Here is a 7,400-nt window from a genome sequence, read left to right as displayed (position 1 = left end):
GAGCTTTAATGTGCAGGCAAAGAAATGTGGCAGAGATCTCACTGGTGCTCATTTTAATTCCCACACATGGCTCTTTCCATCCTCATTTGCCCTTCCCCAGGCTGCTGGTGCAAGACAGACTTCAGGGCAGCTCAGCTGATTGCTTCGCCAAAACAGCTCTCAGAGTGTAATGCCAATACAGTCCTGGCAAGGATGGGTGCCCAGCAGCAGTGCCATCTCCAGAGAGGCTCTGAAAGGGCAGCGAGGAAAGGCAGAGCCAGTCACAAGGTGCCCTTCAGAGCCTGGTCACTGGGCTTGAGGATTTTATAAAAGAAAGGAGGCTCATGGAGAGTGGTGACTCCTCCATGGGTATGGAAGGCTGCTCTAGAAAAGAGACTAAGGAGGGACCTCATCAACACAAGTACCTAAAGGATGGGTCTCAGGAGGATGGGGTGACACTTCTGTATCATAGAATCATAGTATGATAGGGGTTGGAAGGGACCAAGGGATGATCTTTAGAGATCATCCAGTCCAAGCCCTCTGCAGAAGCAGGTCCATCTAGATCAGGTCACACAGGAACGTGTCCAGGTGGGTCTTGAAGACCTCCAAGGAAGGAGCCTCCACACCCTCCCTGGGCAGCCTGGGCCAGGGCTCCCTCACCTCAACAGGGAAGAAGTTATTCCTTGTGTTCCTTTGGAATCTCTTATGTTCCAGCTTGTACCCATTGCCCCTTGTCCCATCATTGCACATCTCTGAGAACAGCCTGGCTCCATCCTCCTGACACCCACCCTTTTCATATTTGTAAGCATTAATGAGGTCACTTCTCAGTCTCCTCCAAGCTGAAGAGCCCCAGCTCCCTCAGCCTTTCATCAAAAGGGAGATGCTCCACTCCCTTCGTCACCTTGGTGGCCCTGTGCTGAACTCTCCAGCAGCTCCCTGTCCTTCTTGATCTGAGGGGCCCAGAACTGGACACAATATTCCAGATGTGGTCTCATGAGGGCAGAGTAGAGGGGGAGGAGAACCTCTCTTGACCTACTGCACACAACCCTTCTCATACACCCCAGGATGCCATTGGCCTTCTTGGCCACGAGGGCACATTGCTGGGTCATGCTAATCCTGCTACCCACCAGGATCCCCAGGTCCCTTTCCCCTGTCCTACTCTCTAACAGTTCATTCCCCAACCTGTACTGGTATATGGGTTATTCTTTCCCAGATGCAAGACTCTACACTTGCCCTTGTTGAATTTCATTAGAGCTCTTCCTGCCCAACTCTCCAGCCTATCCAGATCTCGTTGAATGGCAGCACAGCCTTCTGGGGTGTCAGCCACTCCCCCTAGTTTAGTATCATCAGCAAACTTGCTGACAGTGCCTCTATTCCCTCTTCAAAGTCATTAATGAATACACTGAACAGTACTAGTCCCAGCACCTACCCCTGAGAGACTCCACTAGATACAGGCCTCCAACTAGACCCTGTCCCACTGATCACTACTTCTTCCTTTCAGCCTGTTAACAACCCACCTCACTACCTGAGCATCCAGCCCACACCTTCTCAGTTTTGCTGTGAGGATGCTGTGGGAGACGGTGTCAAATGCTTTACTGACATCAAGATAAACCACATCCACTGCACCACCACCATCTGTCCACCTAGTTACACCTGCAATGCCAGGTAGTATCCCCTTGCCAGCTCTTGGCTACAGTCACAAGGCCTTGAGGTGTATCTGCTCAGAGAAATGCCCCAGGCAAGGTGTTTAGACATCTCTTCTTCCATAAAACCCTGCTGCATTGCCAGGGCAGCAAGGACACTCCAGGAAGTGTCAGCTGTCCCAGAGCAGGTACAGTGAGGACAGTGCAGCCTCCATTGAGATGGTGAATCAAATAACATGTCCCATGAGATATTTTCTTTCCACATCCTCTCCTGCACAGATCAACCGTTCACCTACTCCAGCATCTGCTCTCACCATGTCTGAACCAGATGGGATGCACATCTCCTCCCAGCCCTGAGGCTGGGCTGGCTGCCTGCGTGCTGGATCCCCTAAATGCATGGGGAATGTGGAGGTGGCTTGAGGTAACACTCCAACAGCAAGATTTGTGACTTGTTTTGAAGCAGGAGGTAGTGATGGTGTGTCACAGCAGTAGCGCTGGCCACCCATGGGCACACGTTGGTGGGCTGGATGGCATTCCAGCATCCTTCCTGTGCCCAGCTGCCACCTGGGAGGAGCTGCTGGTTCTCTCTGTGTCCTCCCACCCTGTTGCCCTTTTCCTGAGATTCAAAAATGTGGCTTTGCCAGCCAGAGGTGAGTCTTCGTGAGGAGTGGGCTGTCAGGGCTGGGAACACGGCTGGTTTGCTTCCCTCACATCTCCCAAGCGCTTCCACCGCCTCTTTGATTCATCTGAGTGTGTCACTGCATGGCAACAGGCCTGTGGGAACACCCACGCCGCGGCATCCGTGGCGGGAGGAGAAGGGGACTTGCTGAAGAGCTGGAAGCAGCGATTCCTCTGTGGAGGGTGAGCGTGGGACCAGTGCCACCAATCCCACCCAGGGCTGGAGCTCAGACGGCCACCCTGGCTCCAACGGGAAGGGTGAAGGGTCTGCCTGCTGCTGCCCTTCCTGCAGCCTCCAGTTTAGGACCTGTTGGCTCCATGAACAGGCCCTTACAGCTGCTGGAAAAGGAACAGCTATGAGACAAGCAGGCCTCCCAAGCCTATCCAAGCCCCTCTGAGCAAGCTCTCCTGCCTGCCCCGTTTGCGTGGAGGCACATGGAGGGTCAGACACAGCACCAGCACAGCAGCAGTGCCAGGGTGGGTATCACACCACCACGGGGTGGGATGTTCCATCTCCTTATTGCCTCTGCTGGGATCTGGCTACCATAGTCAGGTCAGGTCAGCTTTTTCCTGCCAGGCTTGAGAATGACTCAGGATCTGAGGCTGGATGGCCTCAGGGAGAGTGCTGTCTCTCACAGCACCTGCCCAGGACACCCTGCCTCTTCACCCTTGTCTTCCTTCTGGTGAGGACTCATCTCTTATACCAGCTCTCTTGGAAAGGACAGCACACAGCAGCATGAGCCTCAGCAAACTGCCATGGTGGGACACAGTGACCTTGGCAGAGACAACTCCAGCCTCTTGTGTGGTCTCTGAAGCAGTGTGGGTGTCTTGGAGCTGTGGGCTTCATCCAAAGGCCACTTAAAGAAAACTCAGCACAAGGGTATCAGCCCATCTACATCATTACACCTAACATTAGATGTCCACCATGAAGACATCTACACCTCAGCAAGTCTCCCCAGGCCCCTGCCTTATCTCAGTTGCCTTATTTAGGAAGAGATGAATTGAGTCCTTGGACAGAGGCAGCAGACAAGGGTACCTCTTGCTGTGGGGTACATCTGGTGAGGTATCTGCACATCTGGGAGCGAGCAGCTCAAACACACCTTGCACCTTGCATGCTCATGGGCTCCTCCCTGCAGGTAGGCTGGCCAAGGCCACATGGTGCTGCCACATGCAAAGGCAGAGTTCCCAAAAGCTCAGCTTTTACCAAGCCCCAGATAAAGGTTTTATTTAGTGGTTACTCAGAGAAGATGGACAGTGGCACCGATCTCACGAGCTCCTCGTGTAACACGCCTCAGCAGCCACTGAACAGCTGAGCAGCCAGCGACCACCTTAAGCCCAGAAACACCAAAGGATGCAGGGGAAGCAGATTGGCTGCCAAAGTTATGCAAAACACCTAACCTGGAGACGATTTCCCCCCTGCAATTACTGTAAAGTTAAGCATCGTTGCATAACGACTGCAGCTTTCAGGTCAGATAGTCCCTACGTCACGGCAGCATGGGGTGTTTTGACATTTATGGGAACACTTCTTATTTTTAGTATAGTTTAGTTGCTACGGCAGCGAGAAGAAATCTGCACCAGCCTCAGCTATACATTCGATTTTGGCCTCCCACTTGATACAGCCACAAACTTTTCAGCTGATTTTCCCAAAGCTGTGAGCCATGAGCCGCGATGGGCAGAAGGAGGATGGAGCAGACAGCAGCCGTCACGCGGCTCGCTCGTGGGGAAGCTGCTCCTGAAGGCTCTGCCCCTGCCTGGGGGAAGGCAGGCACTCATTAGCATATCAAATTGCACTTATTAGATATCTCAATGAAGCAGACTGTACTGCAGAGGTTAGTAGAGTGTGAATGGGTTTAGATTATGGTGAATGCTCTGCTCAGAGGGTCAGGCTGGAGCGGTGGGACACGGGCAATGGGACAAGTTTCAACAAGGCCCATGGCTGGGTCCTGTACTTGGGCCACACCAACCCCAGGCATTGCCACAGGCTGGGCAGAGGGGCTGGAAAGCTGATGGAGGGAAAGTGCCCGTGGGGGTTGGTGACAGCAGCTGAACATGAGCCAGCAGTGTGCCCAAGGGGCCAAGAGGGCAATGACATCCTGGCTTGGATAATAAACAGTGTGACAGCAGGCCCAGGGCAGTGATTGTGCCCCTGTGCTGGGCCCTGGTGAGGCTGCAGCTCAAGGGCTGTGTTCAGGGTTGGGCCCCTCACTGCCAGAGGGACACTGAGGGGCTGCAGCGTGTCCAGAGCCGGGCAGCGGAGCTGGGGAAGGGGCTGGAGCACAAGTGCTGTGCCAGTGTTGGATGGGCTGAGCTGGAACACACTGAGCCTCTGAGTGCTGTACATGTATCTCTACCATTCAGAATGCCGCTGGAGAACCAAACAGATGGCTTCAGAGTAGCCAAAATCCATTGGAATTGGCAGGAACCCCCTGTGAGGGCTCTGCATGTGTTAAGGTTCCCCATGGCAGGACCCTTTTATGCTTAAAGCAAACTGGGTTTGTTTGTGAGACCAATAATTTTTGGTCAGAGAGAGTTTTCTTTTCAATGCTTGAAGATGTAGGGAATATCACACCCTCAGCACATCTCCCAAACCATTCATGTGCTGCAGCTGAGCCTTTGGGCAGCAGAGAAAAGAGGAAGAAGAAAACCCAGCCTGGAGGAGGAAGGATAGATTTTTTCTGGTGGGATGAGTTTTATATTGCTGTCCTCTGAAAATGAGTCAGAGGCCAGAGAAGAGGGACATTAATCTCAGGGCAGATGAGTAAGTGAGCAGCATACAAAGGCAATGGCCAAAGGAGCAGCACCATTTACACCCACTTTGCTCCTCCCAGGTATTAGCAACAGCTTCTGCTCTCTCCTGATTGAAATCAGAAGTTTTTCATCATCTCCCCAAAGTTTTTAAAAATAAGTAAATAATGAATGAATGATGTCACCTGAGAAAGTAATCAGCAAAGTTAGATTTACAGCTTCCTCAAAACACCTCGCTCTGAGGCATCCATTAAGCACGCAGCTGCTCTCTCACAGCCCTCCCCAGACCCTGTCGTATGACAGCAAAGGAGTTACTTGCTGGAGCAAGTTTGTCATCTTATTTTCAGAAGCTGATTCCAGGGGATGATCTCAAGAGGTGATGGAGAGGTACTGACACCCTGGGGCTCAGCCCTCAGCAGTGCCCATGGCCACTGCTGGAGAAAAGCCTTCTGAGGATAAGAGCTCTCAGCGTTTGGGTTTGTACCCTCACCCTGTGCTACTGCTGAAGTGCTGGGTTTAAGAAGGAAAGTATGTGCTCAGTGGCTGTAATTAAAGCCTGTTAAAGGGAAAAAATATCATTAAGTATTTAAAATGGTTACACTGTTAATGTTCTCATCAGTGTTTCTCAGGGCCCTGCCTCCACAACAAAGACTCAGCTGCCCAGAGCGAGCAGCCGCCTCAGCCACCTCCGTGGGTTCCTCAGAAGCAGTTACAGACCAGGGCTTTATTTAACACCCTCTGTGGGTGGCAACAAATAAGGTTCTCAGTGTGTCAGGCACACAAGTGTAGAGATGTTGCTCATCAGCCAAACAAGCCCTGAGTGTCACTGTTTGGGAAGCAGAGGAGAGAGGGAAGCAGAGAGATGCTGACAGCGACTGTGATTCAAGTGGCTCCTGACTCAGAACCCACTGAGGTCAATGGAAAGACTCCTCACTATGACAATTCACCTCCAAGGTCAAAAAATGGGCAAATCTCCTGTGGCTGGATGAGTGTTGTTTGAAATAGGAGTTAAAATTCTGTGGTGTGATGGCGCTCATGCCATCACCTAGGGACGGGAGGAGGATCTCAGTCACTGCCGCCCAGTAACTTTGTCTGTCTCCTACACAACAGGAAAAAAGCCTGCCTTGGAGTGTTTTGCCTTTGGGAAGCTCTCCTTTAGCTTCCAAAATCCATCCAGGCCCAGGAACCCTCATCACTGTCCTGGGAAGCTGCTGTTTGCTGACAGAGGTGAGGCAACAGGGCTAGGAACAGCCTTCAGACTGCAGCAGGCTCTGAGAGGCGGAAACCCACTTGTCCTGGGCAAGGGGAGATGGATTCTTGTGAACTGGGCACCAAAATATTCAAAGCCTTAAAGGTCTGGCTACAAGCACAAAGTATTTCTTTCATCCCTCATGTTAAGCAACAGTGAGAGAAAATGGGCAAAGCTGCCATCTGGGTTCAATGAACAATCATCCATGATAATTTGGCAGTTTTCTTTGAAAAGAACGGACCTCAGACACAAATGAGAGGTGGTTTCAACTTGTAAGCTTCTTCAGTACACCCAAAGCTGTTCTTGTAGCAAATGATACAATCGGTAAGAAGCTCTGGAAGTTGATCTGGGAGGCAGATAGTGCCGAAATCCTGGGAGCTTCAGGCCAGTGACCCTGCTAGACAGCTCACCAGCATTTCTGCTGATGGTCTTGGTGCCAAAGATGAGGGTCACCTCAGCAGATGCTGAATACTCTGAATGACCCAGGGGACTTCAATGGCACAGGGATAAGGATTTCAAGGTTATGCATGCACGCAGGGACTAACAAACAAGGATTTTTGCTGTCAGCCAAGAGCTCATCCATTCAAAATGACTGAGGAGAAGGAGGATCACAGTGTATTGGTTGAGCACGGGATGAATTATGAGCTGCCAATGTGTTAAAGTCATAAAAAGGCAGCTCTAATCCCTTGGCTGCACCCACCAAGATGTTTCCAGTAGACAGAGGGGAACGCAAGTGTTCCTGTACCAGGGGCTGGAGAGGCCCAGTGCAGCTGATGAGGCACCACACATGGTACCTCAAGGCAAAAGAGAATACATTTCCAGAGCCTGCAGCAGGTTTCCCATGTGGTAGTGAACGATCATCTGCTTGTATCAGATACCTGAGGCTTCTCCAGCAGCACATAGTTGCCTCTGGGATGCCCCTGCCACATCCCAGCCCCCTCCTCTCAGGAGAGGAGCCCTCCTCCACTCTCTTATTTATCTCTTCAAGGTGTTCCAGGAGTGCAATGAATAAAGAAGAATGCAGAGCTCTTTGTCTCGGCTCATTCCTCTCTTATTTATTAGCTCTAGCCCTGCTCAAGGCCTCATAAATCAACCTAAACTCACCT

This window comes from Colius striatus, chromosome 6 (genome assembly GCF_028858725.1).
Source record: "Colius striatus isolate bColStr4 chromosome 6, bColStr4.1.hap1, whole genome shotgun sequence".
Lineage (NCBI taxonomy): Eukaryota > Metazoa > Chordata > Aves > Coliiformes > Coliidae > Colius > Colius striatus.
The sequence above is the reverse complement of the archived record's forward strand: the minus strand, read 5'-3'. Positions refer to the sequence as shown.